General features: G+C 45.4%; 1 protein-coding gene across 1 annotated transcript in view; it reads left to right on the forward strand.

Moving 5' to 3' along the window:
* The first annotated feature begins 201 nt into the window (after nucleotides 1-201).
* FAM3C (FAM3 metabolism regulating signaling molecule C) overlaps nucleotides 202-15,734 on the forward strand; it is a 35,644-nt gene continuing 20,111 nt past the window's right edge. The window contains exon 1 of the mRNA XM_068400990.1: nucleotides 202-327. The gene's annotated coding sequence lies outside the window, so the exon portion shown is untranslated. The remainder of the gene's footprint in view (nucleotides 328-15,734) is intronic.

Raw genomic sequence — 15,734 nt, forward strand, 5'->3', positions numbered from 1 at the left:
GCCCCTCCGGGTGCGGCGGGAGGGAGGCGGGGGCCGCGGGGCCGTGAGCAGGAGCAGCGGGCCTTGGGGGCGGGGGCAGGGGCTGCGGGGAGGGCGGCGGCGGGCGGGGGTGCGTCTGTGGGGCGGTGCCGCCGCGGGACCGGTCCGCCACCGGTAGGGGGCGGGCGCACCGCCTCCGCGCCTTCCTCTGCCTCTGCAGCGGCGGCGGCTCCGCTCGGCTTCCTGCTCCGTCGCCGGCGGGCGGGCAGAGCAGTTTGCGCGGCGCGGCCGCCGAGGGGACGCGGGGACGCTGCGCGACGTGGCCGTGCCCGTGCCCGCACAGCCCAGGTAGGGGCTCGCGTTCTCCGCGGGGCTGTGCGGCGGGGCAGGCGCCCGCGCTCCCCTCCCTGAGGCGGCGGACGGCCCCTGTCCCTCCCGCCGGGAGCCCGCCGCCGGCTCTGCCGCCCGGGCGCGTATCGCGGTCCCCTGCGCGGGGTTGGCGCTGGCCGCCTGCCTTGCCTCCGCTGCCGGCTTCCTCCGGCCGTGCAACTTCTCTGGAGCCGCCCAGCCCTTCCCCCGACCTCTCCGCGGTCCTGGCGGCTCCAGGGCCACGGCCCGCCGGGGAGCTGCCGCCGGGAGGGGGGAGGCGGGCTGGGGCTCCCGGTGCAGGGCAGGGCAGAGCCGGGCGGCACCCCCGCCCCCCGGGGCCCCTCGGAGTAGCCGAGGTCTCCCCTCGCCTCCGCCCCGTGCCGGTGCGAGCGCTCGGCGCCGTCGGTGCGCTGGCCCCGCCGGGGCAGGAGGAGGAGGCGGCGGCTCTCGGCGGAGCCGGACGCCCCGGTCCGGCTAAATAAGCGTTTAGGGTGCGAGCAGCCTCTCGCTGCTGAAACAGCGACTTAGCGCAGTGAGAAGGAAATGGTGCTGCTTCGCAGTGGTTTCGTGCTCCTCTCCTTCGCTGTTGAGTAGCGGATCATGGACGTTGTTGGCTGATGGGTTGTAAGGCTCAACTCCTGTTTAACTAAAACACCAAGTACACTGTTATGGAGAACAGTCGTGAACTGATAAGGAGGAAGAATGTGCTGTGCATTTAGGTTTGCAGAGAGATACCTGTCGAAGCAGCCTGTGTGCCTTTGGTTTCTAGCCTCTGAGTTGTAAAGTAGGAAAAAATATAGTAATTCTGTACAATTTTTTTTTTTGTTTGGTAGTTAAGTGCTACCATATCTTAAGTTACATTTTTGCCTGAGCTGCTTGAGGGGCTGTGTAACTCACCTGATTTCTTTATCTTTCAATTTTTTTCACATTTAAAAGAGGTTAAATGATGCCGTAATAACTCCAGACTTTTGTAAAGATCTCTGTATGTACCCAGTGTTCTTTGTAATATTTTGTGTGGCCCATAACGCTTCACAGGCTTAGAGCCCGTGGTGGTTCTTTGCTGGTGAACTTAGCTGACTGATCCTCTTCTTTTAACAAAGTATTTATTTAATACTAATAGAAGAATTATTTAGGAAAAAAAACAGACATGGCTGGTTAATGACTGCGCACGACAGTTTGGTTTTTTTTTTTAAAGCCTGCGAATCTAATCAAGGTATAAATGTCTTCATTAGCACATACTCTGCCACAGGGATTCTTTTAAGTATGAAGAAATCTTTTTTATCTGTTGGTTTGCATAGCTGTCTGTGGAGGAACAAGTTTTGTAACTTGCTTTAAGCCTTCAGGTAGGCTCTTCACAAGCTAATAGCTTGGTATTGTTGTGTAACAACATCTAATCACTTCGGGATGGAGGAGGCACCTGGCTTGTTGCAGGCCATTGCTTCCATTCCTTTCCAACGTTTCCTGGCCATTTCACCCAGTAAGAGTGCAGAGTAAATAGTTATAAAAGTTGCCTCATGGTACTCACAAGTTACTGCCTAGCCTCTTCAGTGCAGCCCAAGTGCTTCAGGGCATACGTGCTCCACATTTGATGAGAATTCTCAGTGCTTTAATAAAAGAGTGATAATATAGACAGAATTTGAGAATTTAGTGGATCTTTGGCAAGCTAATATTTAAAAAGTGAACTCCTGAATGTTTAGTTTCCAAGTTTTTTTTGAATATTAGCATACCATATGGAAAGGGATTTTTTTTTTTCTGTAAGATCATAAGATGGATTGGTATTATGTAAGCTGCAAAAATACCAGTTTGCTTACAGATCATTTTGTAGCCAAAAGATTAGGTGTCTGTAAGATGAATCTTCATCAGACACAGAGAACTTGTTCCTTAAGATTTAAATTGTTCAAAGAGAAGTTATTATTCAAACAGAACTTAGGTTCTGTTTTTTAGACCTACAGTCCCAGTGAAGTCAGAGGGTTGACATGTGAGTGTAAGGGCTGCAAGTCTTACCACTTACATCAGCGATCAGTATCTCCATGAGCCCTAATGTAAGTGATATATATGTTCAGTTTTGAGTTTTTCACTAAAATCTGCTGAGAAAGTTTAGAATTTAAGGCCTAATTATTGTAAACCTGTGTCTTTTCTCTGGCAGTGGCCAGCTGCACAACCCTGTGACAATCGTTTTGCTGTCAACAGCACTGGAATTATTGTAATTGTTTCATGGTTTGGAAGGATCCCTCTGGGAAATCTCACATTGATCTGAAACCAAGGCTGTCAATAAATTCTCGGGATTACTGAGGAAAAATGTAATTTGCAATAGTGTCAGAAATCTTAAGAGTCTTACAATGAGACTTGATGAGATGGCTGAGCAAATCTTAACAGCCTGATGCTGCTGTGCTTTGCCTCCTGACACTCCTAAAAGTTGTCTGATAATTTGGCAGAAATTATATTAATTGTCTTTTACTATGTTAGCTTTCCTTAGTGAGCAAAATCATGTGGCCTGGGCTGGAGAAATGGTAAGTGGGGCTGGAGGAACCTGGCAGGTGAGCTCACCCATCTCATGAATTTTCATGCTTCCTAGTACTATCCAGGCCTGAGGCCCAGTGAAGTGAGAACACAAAAGAGCGGTGATGAGGAAATAACTTTAAACTGGTATCAACTTTAAACTGGTATCGCCGCTTGAAACCTCATTTCTTAGCACCAGAATATTGAACTCGAATGGATGGTCAAGCATCTGTAATCTATAAATAGGTGCTGCTGGCTTCCTGCTTCATCATCTAAAATGCTGTGTCTAACCATGAATCCAAGTGTAGCCTCCTCGCGCTTTTCTTAATGGTGTATGCGTCCCAAGAGGGCTTTAGGATTATTTTTTCTTTTAAGATTTTTCTTGATAATTTGTAGTTCTAATTCTGCCCTTTAATTTGCTTGCATCTGTCTGCATCTTGATGTTATCCACAAATTAAAAAGCTTATTCCTATTCAGTAGTCCAAGTCATTGATGACAATATTAAATATTATTTTACCCAGGCTTCCTGAAATCCAGTCACACTTAAGTTTTCACAGGGAGTTATCAATAGTTATTCTTTTGGAATTGTTCAACTATTTTGCTCCCCATATATGGTACCATATTTCTGTGATACAAAAATAGTTTGTATCATCATTTTCAGACAGAGCTGCAACTTAGCGTTTTCCAGCTCTTGTTGGAGCTCAGTGCCAAGAGGATATGGAAGAGACTTTGTGGGAGAGGGCAGAACCTTTGGAAGTCTGTTGGGGCAGAGGGAGCTGCTGGAGTAAACTCTGCCCTGCATTTAGTGTGCGCTGCTATTGAGTCAGTTTTAATGGCAGAAAGTTGCACAATGTGTTTATAGGTACAAAAGCATGGTAGGTCTCATGAGAGTCCAGTTAAAATCTTAATTAACATCAAAGTAGATGGCACTTACAGTCTCCCCTCTATTCATAAGACTTGCTTTCTTCTTGTGACTGGCTGGCTGACTTCCCTTCTCTCACCCTCTCTCCAGTTTTCTTTATCTGAGGAGAAAGTAACCATCTCCTAGTAGCAAAGACATTTTTTTTTTTCTTGATTTGTTTTGGGATTTTGTTTTGGGGTTGTTTAGCCTGGAGAAGAGGAGGCTCAGAGGTGACCTTATTGCAGTCTACAACTACCTGAAGGGAGGTTGTAGTAAAGTGGGAGTTGGCCTCTTCTCCCGGGCAACTAGCGATAGGACAAGAGGACACAGCCTCAAGCTTCGCCACGGGAGGTTGAGGTTGGACATTAGGAAGAATTTCTTTTCAGAAAGGGTTATTAGACATTGGAATGTGCTGCCCAGGGAGGTGGTGGAGTCACCATCTCTGGATGTGTTTAAGAAAAGACTGGGCATGGCACTTATTGCCATGATCTAGTTGACATGGTGGTGTCAGGGCAACGGTTGGACTCGATGATCCCTGAGGTCTCTTCCAGCCTGGTTGATTCTGTGATATCACCAGTTAGTTGAGTCATTGTTTCACAAACATTTAAGCTGGTATAAGCTAGTACTACTGCTTCTAGAAAGCTGCTGACCTGCTCCCAGACACTTATTTCTGCTTTTGGATCAGCCCAGATATTCTTGCAAGTATCAGGTGAGGTGGGTGAGGGAACTGCTGTGGCTTTTTGTTTGTTGCTGGTCAGCTGAACATCGGTGACACCTGAATGGTTTTGGAACTGCATTGGAGTCAATTCAGGCAGAAGTTTATTACAGGAATTTCTGTAATAATTAGTGAATTTCTCTTATGACAGCATGATCCAGAGAGGCATGGCATCAGGAGATGTTACAGTATACAATGATTGCATATCAGTGTCTTCATGTCAGCTGCATATAGAGTCTCAGTGGTAAGCTTGCTGTGGTAAGCACCCTTCTGTCACTGAGGGATGCTGTTCCTCAAATTAGTTTACATGTACTTAATGTGGCAAATTTCTCCGTAAGTGATGACATACATCCCACAAACTTTAATTTTTTCCAACTATGATGATCCTTAGATTTTAAAATCTCAAAGGATAGAAGATGGCTGTGTAGGGTTTTAGTGTGGTGTGTACCAATTGTTAACTAAAAATTAAAGTATATAGAGTGTGTGTATATATATATATGTGAAAATATAAAAATAATACATGCCCTAGAATTATTTTTTGCTGTGAGATTAATTTTTCTCAGATATGGTGTATGTGTTTGGTATTGGTTGCTGGAAGATTGCACCCAGCCAGGAGGTAGGTTATGGATCTTTGTTCTAATCCCTTCATGCTCAGAAACCTGTCGATAGGCTGCAGCTTTTGTTGCTGTCTCTTTGTATCTTCAATATTAAGAAGTGAGTCACTGTAGAGCTGTTAAGGATCACGTGATTGACCAAATTCCTCTCCATTTTTGAGCATCTTCCACCACATCACTCACAAATGATGGACTGTCCAGTGCTAATACGGATCAGTAGCAATGACTTGCCTGTACCACAGGAGCACTGCGATTCTGAGTGCATCGTGCAGTGTGAAGGTTGTTAGTCACTGACAGCAGTCTCGTATCTGCAATATGATCCCACTCTGCAGTGGCCTGCAGGCATAACATGGCCCCTCTGCGTCTTGGGCTTCCTGTGCTGCTGCTAGTAGCCCTCCTCCCCCTGCCCTGAGCTGATGCATGATGCTTTTTCTCTGCAGGGTACTTCCCTCGGCCAGTGGCACTGTCTTTCTATCCTACAAAGGGCCAAAGCCCTGCCTGACATAGGAGATGAGTGGATAACGGGCTCTGTGGTGGAACAGGGGTTTCTGTGTCCCTTAGAGCAAGAGAAGGAGAGATACCAACAGTGCTCTGAGCAGTGGCTCTAACTGGAGAGTACTTTCCCCAGAGGCACATCCCAGCTTCCTGGTGAGATCAGCTTACTACTGAGCAAAGGTTAAAACTCTTCTCTGACATGCAACCTCAGATCATGCTGAGCCTTTGTTAAAGAAGCTTAAATGCTTGGTGGTATTATACTATTTTCTTTGGCAGCAGCCTTGTGGTGATGTCCCTTGCTACTATCGCTACCCTTGATCCTCTCTGCCTTGCAAAGTATGTAGGAGCTCCGTGCCTGGCTGTGTCTGCGGTCTCGGTGTGCGGCTCTGTGATGAGGTTGATGTGGTGGTCTGTGCAGTAAATGAGTCTCACTCCTAAGAGGATGATCTCATTCTGACATCTTAAAGCTACCATCTATAATCTAGTTGTGCCTGGGGGGAAGAACAGTGTGGAGGAGCAGATCGGTCTTCCTGCAGTAAACTTGGCTCTATAGAGGCAGTATTTGTAATACTCCTTTCCTGTTCTGCTTGCTTGATAACTTTATTTAAAATGGGCCATAGTGTGAAGTGACACACTGTAACAATAGCCTCAGATAAAATTCTGCTGTGGTCCTGTGTGATTATATCAGGTCATAGTAATTATACGTATGTTAATTGTTCTTAGACCCACAACTTCTCTGTATGGTATTTCTGTTGCTGTATGGGGCAGGATAAGATGCATGGTAGTGATGCATTATTCTGCTTGTCATTATTTTTATTGATACAAAGATGTGAAAGCTGTTGTACATTTGAAATGTGTAGTGGATTCTGGCAACACCTTGTCTTGAGTGAGACCTGGTGATCTTGCAGATAAATGCATTGCAAAGCTTATTTACTCCTTCCTGTTGTGGAAAGACTGAATAGACTTTTCTTATGAAATTGAAGTGGTGATTTGTTAAAAAAAAAAACATGACAGAAAACAACAGGTGGTAATTGCAGGAGTGCTTCAATTACAAAATAGTTTGCTCATCATTTGACAGAAGGAAATGTTAAACCTCACTCTCTTAAATCTCTATTGTGAGATTTATGTAGTTCTCTGATGAAACTGGAAACCAAGTGGGTGAAGAGGTTCAGCAATTTGTCCTTGAGGATTTTATCTATCTGAATTTCTCTGTGTGATTTTATCCAACCCTATGAAATACCAGGGCTAAGATTCTCTTTAACGGGTACATCAGCAGCAGTGCTGCAGTTTACTTTATCAAATATAAATAGTATGGATTTCAGGGACCGTAATTAAACCCAGTTTTTAAACATACAAACCAGTAAATTTTGTGTAATATTTGGGAAGAGTCTTTAAGGTATGGATTGGGTGCTTCACAGAATCACAGAATGTTAGGGATTGGAAGGGACCTCGAAAGATCATCTAGTCCAATCCCCCTGCCGGAGCAGGATTACCTACACCATATCACACAGGAACGCATCCAGGCGGGTTTTGAATGTCTCCAGAGAAGGAGACTCCACAACCTCTCTGGGCAGCCTGTTCCAGTGTTCGGTCACCCTCACCGTAAAGAAGTTTTTCCTCATATTCATGCAGAACCTCCTGTGTTCCAGCTTGCACCCATTGCCCCTTGTCCTGTCAAGGGATGTCACTGAGAAGAGCCTGGCTCCATCCTCATGACACTTGCCCTTTCCATATTTATAAACATTAATGAGGTCACCCCTCAGTCTCCTCTTCTCCAAGCTAAAGAGACCCAGCTCCCTCAGCCTCTCCTCATAAGGGAGATGTTCCACTCCCTTAATCATCTTCGTGGCTCTGCGCTGGACTCTCTCTAGCATTTCCCTGTCCTTCTTGAACTGAGGGGCCCAGAACTGGACACAATATTCCAGATGCGGCCTCAGCAGGGCAGAGTAGAGGTGGAGGAGAACCTCTCTTGACCTGCTAACCACACCCCTTCTAATACAGCCCAGGATGCCATTGGCCTTCTTGGCCACAAGGGCACACTGCTGGCTCATGGTCATCCTGCTGCCCACTAGGACCCCCAGGTCCCTTTCCCCTACGCTGCTCTCCAACAGGTCTGTCCGCAACTTATACTCATACCTGGGGTTGTTCTTACCCAAATGCAGGACTCTACACTTGCCCTTGTTATATTTCATTAAATTTCTCCCCGCCCAACTCTCCAGCCTGTCCAGGTCTCTCTGAATGGCTGCGCAGCCTTCCGTTGTGTCAGCCATTCCTCCCAGTTTTCTGTCATCAGCGAACTTGCTGACAGTGCACTCTATTCCCTCATCCAAGTCATTAATGAATATATTGAATAGAACTGGTCCCAGTACCGACCCTTGAGGGACTCCGCTAGACACAGGCCTCCAGCTGGACTCAGTCCCATTGGCCACCACTCTCTGGCTTCTTTCCTTCAGCCAGTTCACAATCCACCTCACTACCCGATCATCCAGACCACACTTCCTCAGTTTAGCTGCGAGGATGCTGTGGGAGACCATGTCAAACGCTTTACTGAAATCGAGATAGACCACATCCACAGCTTTACCGTCATCTATCCACCGGGTTACGTCCTCATAAAAGGCTATCAAGTTGGTTAAGCATGACTTCCCCTTGGTGAATCCATGCTGAGTGCCCCTAATGATCCCCCTATCCTTGATGTGCCTAGAGACAGCACCAAGGACAAGTTGTTCCATCACCTTTCCGGGGATGGAGGTGAGGCTGACCGGTCTATAGTTCCCCGGGTCCTCCTTCCTGCCCTTTTTGAAGACTGGAGTGACATTTGCTTTCCTCCAGTCCTCAGGCACCTGTCCCGTTGCCCACGACTTAGCAAAGATGATGGAGAGTGGCCTAGCAATGACTTCCGCCAGTTCCCTCAGCACCCGCGGGTGCATCCCATCAGGGCCCATGGATTTATGGACGTCCAGGTTGCTTAATTGGTCCCTGACCCAGCCCTCATCTACCAAGACAGATTCCTCCTCTATCCTGACTTCTTCTGGGGCCGCAGGGGTCCGGGGCTCCTCAGGACAGCCTCCAACAGTATAGACAGAGGCAAAGAAGGCATTCAGTAACTCCGCCTTCTTTTTATCCTCTGTCTCCAGGGCCCCCACCTCATTCATCAGTGGGCCTACATTGCCTCTAGTGTTGGCTTTACCTGCAATGTATTTGAAGAAGCCCTTTCTGTTGTCCTTGACCTCTCTTGCAAGGTTTAATTCCAAGGAGGCCTTAGCTTTCCTAGTTGCCTCCCTACATCCTCTGACAACAGACTTATATTCCTCCCAAGTGGCCAGCCCCTCCTTCCACGATCTGTACACCCTTTTCTTCCACTTGAGTTTGCCCAGCAGTTCCCTGTTTAACCATGCAGGTCTCCTGGTACCCTTCCTTGACTTCCTACTTGTTGGGATGCTCTGATCTTGAGCTCGGAAGAAGCAGCCCTTGAATGCTAACCAACTATCTTGGGTCCCCTTACCTTCTAGTACCCTGTCCCATGGGATTTCCCCTAGCAATTGCTTGAAAAGGCCAAAGTTGGCCCTCCTGAAGTCCAGGGTTGTGATTCTGCTAGCTATTCTGTTCCTGCCACATGAGATCCTGAACTCTACCATCTCATGGTCGCTACAACCAAGGCTGCCCTCAACCTTCACCTCTTCAACCAGACCCTCCTTGTTAGTGAGGATCAGATCCAGCAGCGCTCCTCTCCTAGTTGGCTCATCCACCATTTGCATCAGAAAGTTATCATCAATGCACTGGAGGAACCTCCTGGACTGAGGATGGCTGGCTGAGTAGGCCTCCCAGCAAATATCAGGGTAGTTGAAATCCCAAACAACAACCAGGCCCTGTAATTGCGAGACTGCTCTCAGCTGCCTGTAGAAGGCCTCATCACCCTCCTCATCCTGATCCGGTGGCCTGTAATAGACACCCACAACAGTATCACCCCTGCCAGCCTGCCCCTTAATTCGCACCCACAAACTCTCAACTCGCTCCTGATCTGCCTCTGGACAGAACTCAATACATTCTAGCTGCTCACTCACATAAAGAGCAACTCCACCACCTCTCCTTAGTGGCCTGTCTTTCCTGAACAGGACATAGCCATCCATGACCACATTCCAGTCATGCGAGGCTTCCCACCAAGTCTCTGTAATTGCCACTAAATCATAGCCCCCCGACCGAACACGGATTTCTAACTCCTCCTGCTTATTCCCCATGCTGCGCGCATTGGTGTACAGGCATTTCAGGGAGCGAGCTGAGCACACTGATTTCACCCCAGGGGGATGGGAGGCCTCCTGGTCTACCTCAACACTAGAGCGTTGCCCCAGTGGTGCAAGCCCAGCTACTACCCCATCCCCCTTCGAATCTAGTTTAAAGCTCTCCGAATGAGCCCTGCTAATTCCTGTCCCAGAACCCTTTTTCCCCTACGACATAAACCTTTCCCATGTATTACCGTCACGCCTGGTGTCTTATAAAACCAGCCATTATCAAAGAACCCAAAGCCCTGCCTGTAGCACCAGTCTCGTAGCCAGGCATTAATAGAGAGAATCCTACTATTCCATCCCACGTCATCACCTGAAAATGGAAGGAGGGAGGAGAAAACAACTTGTGCCCCAGACTCTTTCACCAACCGTCCTAGGGCCTTGTAGTCTTTCTTCATCCCCCTCAGACTACGGGATGCAGCTTCTTCCCCACCTGTCTGGAAGATCAGCCGGGGGTAGTAGTCTGTGGCCTTCACCAGGTTGGGGAGTTGCCTGGTGATATCCCTGATTCGGGCTCCAGGCAGGCTGCAGACCTCCCTGTGATGGGGGTCAGCTCTTCATATTGGGCCCTCAGATCCCTTTAGGAAGGAGTCTCCAACCACTAGAACTCTTCTCTTCTTCCTTGTGGAGGAGGTAGCTATACGCCTGTCAGGTTTTTCTGACTGTGGTGGGACCTCTGATATAGGTTGCCTCTCCACCACATCCCCATTGGACCGGCTGTATTCCACTAGGGCTTCATATCTATTGCTCAGAGGCACCTGTGGAGGCAAAGTAGGCAAGGAGGACACTCGTCTTTTGCCACGGCCATAGACTTGCCTCCACTCACTCCTCTCTTCTAAGTTATTGTTTTCCACAGATTACCTAGATCATATCACACAGGAACGCGTCCAGGCAGGTTTTGAAAGTCTCCAGAGAAGGAGACTCCACAACCTCTCTGGGCAGCCTGTTCCAGTGTTCAGTCACCCTCACCGTAAAGAAGTTTTTCCTCATATTTATGTGGAACCTCCTGTGTTCCAGCTTGCACCCATTGCCCCTTGTCCTGTCAATGGATGTCACTGAGAAGAGCCTGGCTCCATCCTCATGACACTTGCCCTTTACATATTTATAAACATTAATGAGGTCACCCCTCAGTCTTCTCTTCTCCAAGCTAAAGAGACCCAGCTCCCTCAGCCTCTCCTCATAAGGGAGATGTTCCACCCCCTTAATCATCTTCGTGGCTCTGCGCTGGACTCTCTCTAGCAGTTCCCTGTCCTTCTTGAACTGAGGTGCCCAGAACTGGACACAATATTCCAGATGCGGCCTCAGCAGGGCAGAGTAGAGGTGGAGGAGAACCTCTTTTGACCTGCTAACCACACCCCTTCTAATACAGCCCAGGATGCCATTGGCCTTCTTGGCCACAAGGGCACACTGCTGGCTCATGGTCATCCTGCTGTCCACTAGGACCCCCAGGTCCCTTTCCCCTACGCTGGTCTCCAACAGGTCTGCCCCCAACTTGTACTGGTACATGGGGTTGTTCTTGCCCAGATGCAGGACTCTACACTTGCCCTTGTTATATTTCATTAAATTTCTCCCTGCCCAACTCTCCAGCCTGTCTGGGTCTGGAGGTCTTATGAGGTTTGTTTTTTTCGTTGGTTTATTGGGTTTATTTGTTTGTCTGGTTTTTGTTTTAATTGCAAAAGGAATGTGGATTGAGTTTAATTCTCAGCAGGAAGAATGCATTAGTACTTTTATCTTGGGTTTCCCAGGATTCAGGAGAATTTTTCTGTTTGTGAGACAGACTAGGTTTGTGTGTTGCCTAAGGTGAAAGTACTGGATTGATGCCACTAGCAAAAGCCTGCATGGTCAGTAATTTGACACGTCATCTGGGAAATGTTTGTTTTGCACATCAGGTATCAAAACACCGGCAGAGTAATGCTTCTTCTCATCTATATTTCCTTTTTAGAAGTGAAACCACGTAGCTAGCAGTTATTTGCAACATAGCACATGCAACAGTAGCAGCATTAACTACTTCTGATTTTGGAATAAGTTTGGGTTTCGCTTGCAGTTGGTAGCAGTAAAATAAGATTTTATTTTAAGAAGCAAATACTTTGGGTCTCATTCAGTCTTGTCAGAATACCGAGCTGAATCTTACACATATATGGCAGAATACCATTTAGGTGGTATAATTTTTGTAAGAAGTTAATAATTATACTTCATGGTCATATTTGTCTCAAATGATGAAAAAATGTGTATCCATGAGTCTGTAAGTTGTTCTGTGTGGACAAACCTTTTGCCTGTCTGGAGTTCTGCCATAACCACAAGGAATTCATAGGGATGTAGGGAACAACTACTTGGGACACAGCCTGGGTTATCAGAAGACACAAATGGTGCATGATGATACAATAAAATTGAACTACAGTTGTTACTTTTTTAAACATGTAATTCTTTTCTATGTCTGCCATTCATCAGTTTCAAATTAAATTAATTTTGTAAACATGGTGGAAAAACTACGTGTAGCCTAGCAGAAGAGTAAGCAATCATCTGGGTAAGGGAATGCATCTTATATTTGAATAAAATTATTATATTAGAACCCTAGATTCCTTCTCCAATTTAAAATTGGAATGATTTTGACTGTCTCAGCTGTTTGGTCTGTGGCATGTAATTCGGGTTGTCACAACCACTATTTTAAAACCAGAGCTCACATAAGAATAGCTAATGCTGTTCCTGGCATATCTGATTCACCATGTAATTTTGAGTAGAAAACCACCACTGCTCTGAACTGGTTGAAAACAACAGACTGAAATATCTGTTAACAGAGGCTGGATTAAACAAAATGTTGTTTCACGGATTGCATTTTACCAGGTATGAAAAGGTAAAATGGCTTTTTTTTTCAGCTGTTTTCTGACAGGAAAAAATGCGTCTACTAATCATTGAGGAAGGTAGTTTGTGATACAAAAAAAAACCACCATACTAATCTACTCATGATTCAGAAATAAAAATAAAAGCTCAAGCCTTTTTTTCCTTTCATACTAAGTAATTTTGAATGCTTATGTAATTCAACTACAGTGTACTTGTATGCTATGCATATTAACAGATAGCAAATACAGATAAAAACAAGTATAATGTTATTTGACCATTTTTTAAAGTATACAAACCTTTAAATCCTGTTTGGGGGGAAAAATTTCCATCTGGATTTAATTCAAAGCATTTCAGGCTGATACAGATTTAGTATTACATATCTGGGTACAGATTTGCATATAATAGTGCAGAAATATGGGGTTAATATTGAAGAGGACACTAACTCACACCTTACAGACTACCTGGGTTAAGAAAACTCGTCTCTTGTATTTTTCCAGAGTTTTATGATGATTTACAGCCTTCTTTTGTATTTCTTGTTTATCCTTGTAGCTGGTAAGTTGTTTTTCTTCAACATTATAGCTGCAAATAGATAAGCAGCAACCAGTGGATATTGAGAACAGTCTGCCTTAGCATCTTTTAAATTACACCTTGGAGGTAAGAGACAAAGGTGTCCGTATGTTCCTTACTCTCTCTTTGCTTTCACAGTTCCTTGCAAAGCAAACCTGATTCTTTTAGCCCTTAGTTGTTTTATTTAGGTCATGTAATTGTTATCTAGATTCTTCCATTTGGGGATTATGCTTAGATAGGCTTAGAAAAAACTACGTATGGGTCTCAGTTAAAAGTCCATATAGCACATAGAGCAGAGTATTTTTTGATTGTTTAGGAAGAGGAGAATAATTGTTTTTTTTGTTTCACACACAGCGATCCTATTGGTACAGTTCATGATGAGCAGTTACACTTTTGCAGCAGTACCATGTTGTTGACCCCAATATTAGAGAGCTGGTGTAATCTCTCAGACCCTTTTCGTCATTACTTCTGCCTGTTTTGCTGGATTTGATGTCTTTTTTAAAGTGTATTGCTTTCTGTTTTATTAAATATCATTGTTGATTTTGGGACCTTTTTCTAATCAACCAAGGTCAGAATTCAAAATTATGTTGACCTTCTAAATTCTTACCTCATCTCTGCTTATTTTTGTTTGCCCATTTCATAAGTATAATCTACGCTAAGGGAAATACTGTTGTCCTGGGAATGAAGTAGACTAATCTGCGTGTTTCAGTATTATCCATAAAAACATTTATTGCAATCATATTTGAAAAACCCTTATAAGCAGAAGTACGTTGCAAGTAGCCAAAGCTTTCATGCACAGTAAGTAGGGCAGAGGCTGTGCCCGAGTGACATGTGCCCGATGTCATGTGTCCCACGGCACCGTCTCTGGGCAAGAGTGTTGAGCAAGGCTGATAAAGAATTGACTGAATTGAATTGCACTCAGCTCAGGGCTGAAATCTGGACTTCATTCAGTGTTATGTCAGTGTGGCAGTATTAATAAAAAATGTGTGTATTTTGTCAATTACTGTACTCGCCTCAATACAATTTCCTCTTGCACCTTGATTCTAGGAAGAAAACTTGCTTGATGACAGTCATATCTAATATATGAATGTGGAAAGAACTCAGTGTGTTAGAAACTTTATATCATCTAATTAAACATGGTGATGATTTGCTTGGCAGGATTATAGGCTCGTAGTTTTCCTAAATGAAGTTATAATGTAAGCACCCTGTGTGAAGTACCTGACAGGGTTCCTTAAGAGACATAGATCACATTAGAGCACCAGATACTTGGTTTTAACTGATTGAATCTAGTTTTGGTATGTATCAGAGTATGTGCAGTAGCTATGTGGACGTAGGTATTAAATTGGTCATATTTTTGAGTCTGTCATCCCCACACAAGTTAATCAACAAGTGGAGCAGCAAACTGAAAATCCACTGAAGACTGAAACTAAGTGGTAAAGAAGTGGGGGAAAGTCCTTTTTTTCTCTTCCTTTTTTTTATTGTAAGCTGCTGTTTTCTGTTTTTCTTCTATTTTTGTTATGTTGCCCTGTGTATAGCATTTTGGGCTGTCATGGGGGTTGCTTAGAATGGCTTTGGCACTGGAAATCGCAGCATCTGGAAGTTGCCCCTGCCTCGGGACAAAATACAATGCACAAGGATGGGTGGAGCAGAGAAAAGCAACTAGTAACCTCAGCTCCCAACTGTCTTTCCACAATTCCACTCCCTAGTAGTTTGCATCCAGAATAAATAACTCTCTTCTGCACGAATAGATGTGCAGTTCCAAGCAGGGAACTGGACAATGACATGCCAGTGTTCAAAAGGGATTTATAACCTGTAACTTCTTGTCTTCTCTGGTTCAGTGAGCTGTCTACCTTTTCTTTCCTATTCTTCAGGGATTGAGCAACCCATGCGCTGGGCTGTGCTGAAAGAGCAATTTCTGAACTCACTAATCTGGCAGCAGCAGCTTCCTGCCTGTCTGCTGGTTTTCTCTTACTTTTGTCGGCCAGTCCATCATGTTCTGCCAGTTCAGAGAGAACTTTCTGCATCAGTTTAACTAACAAAGCATTCCCTTCTTCTTTATTTTCTACTATTCAATATTTCACGGCTTTGCATACTGGAATTTTACCATCTCGCTGGACCAGCGTGGCTGGCTGGCTGAGCTCGACTGAAGGTTAGCATCATTGAAGTCTTATAAAAAAAATATCCACCACCTACTGACAAGAGGCCTGACTCTACCAGCCTGCAGACCGCAACCTCTTTGTAGTTTTATGCTCTTTATTCAGGATGTGGATATGGCTTACTGTAGTTGAGAGGTCACTGGTCTGAACGTCTTGCCACTGATTGTTCTCCTGAATGCTGGCTCCTGTGAATTGGCAATGACGGGCAGTGGGGTTCGGATGTGGTTGCTGAGAGAAGATGTGTCCGCACTTTTAGCATTGAGTGAGATCATAGGAAAAGGAGAGCACGCTCCTTCAGCCTCGTGAAGAGTTGCATGAGAT

This window comes from Nyctibius grandis, chromosome 5 (genome assembly GCF_013368605.1).
Source record: "Nyctibius grandis isolate bNycGra1 chromosome 5, bNycGra1.pri, whole genome shotgun sequence".
NCBI classification, from domain to species: Eukaryota; Metazoa; Chordata; class Aves; order Nyctibiiformes; family Nyctibiidae; genus Nyctibius; species Nyctibius grandis.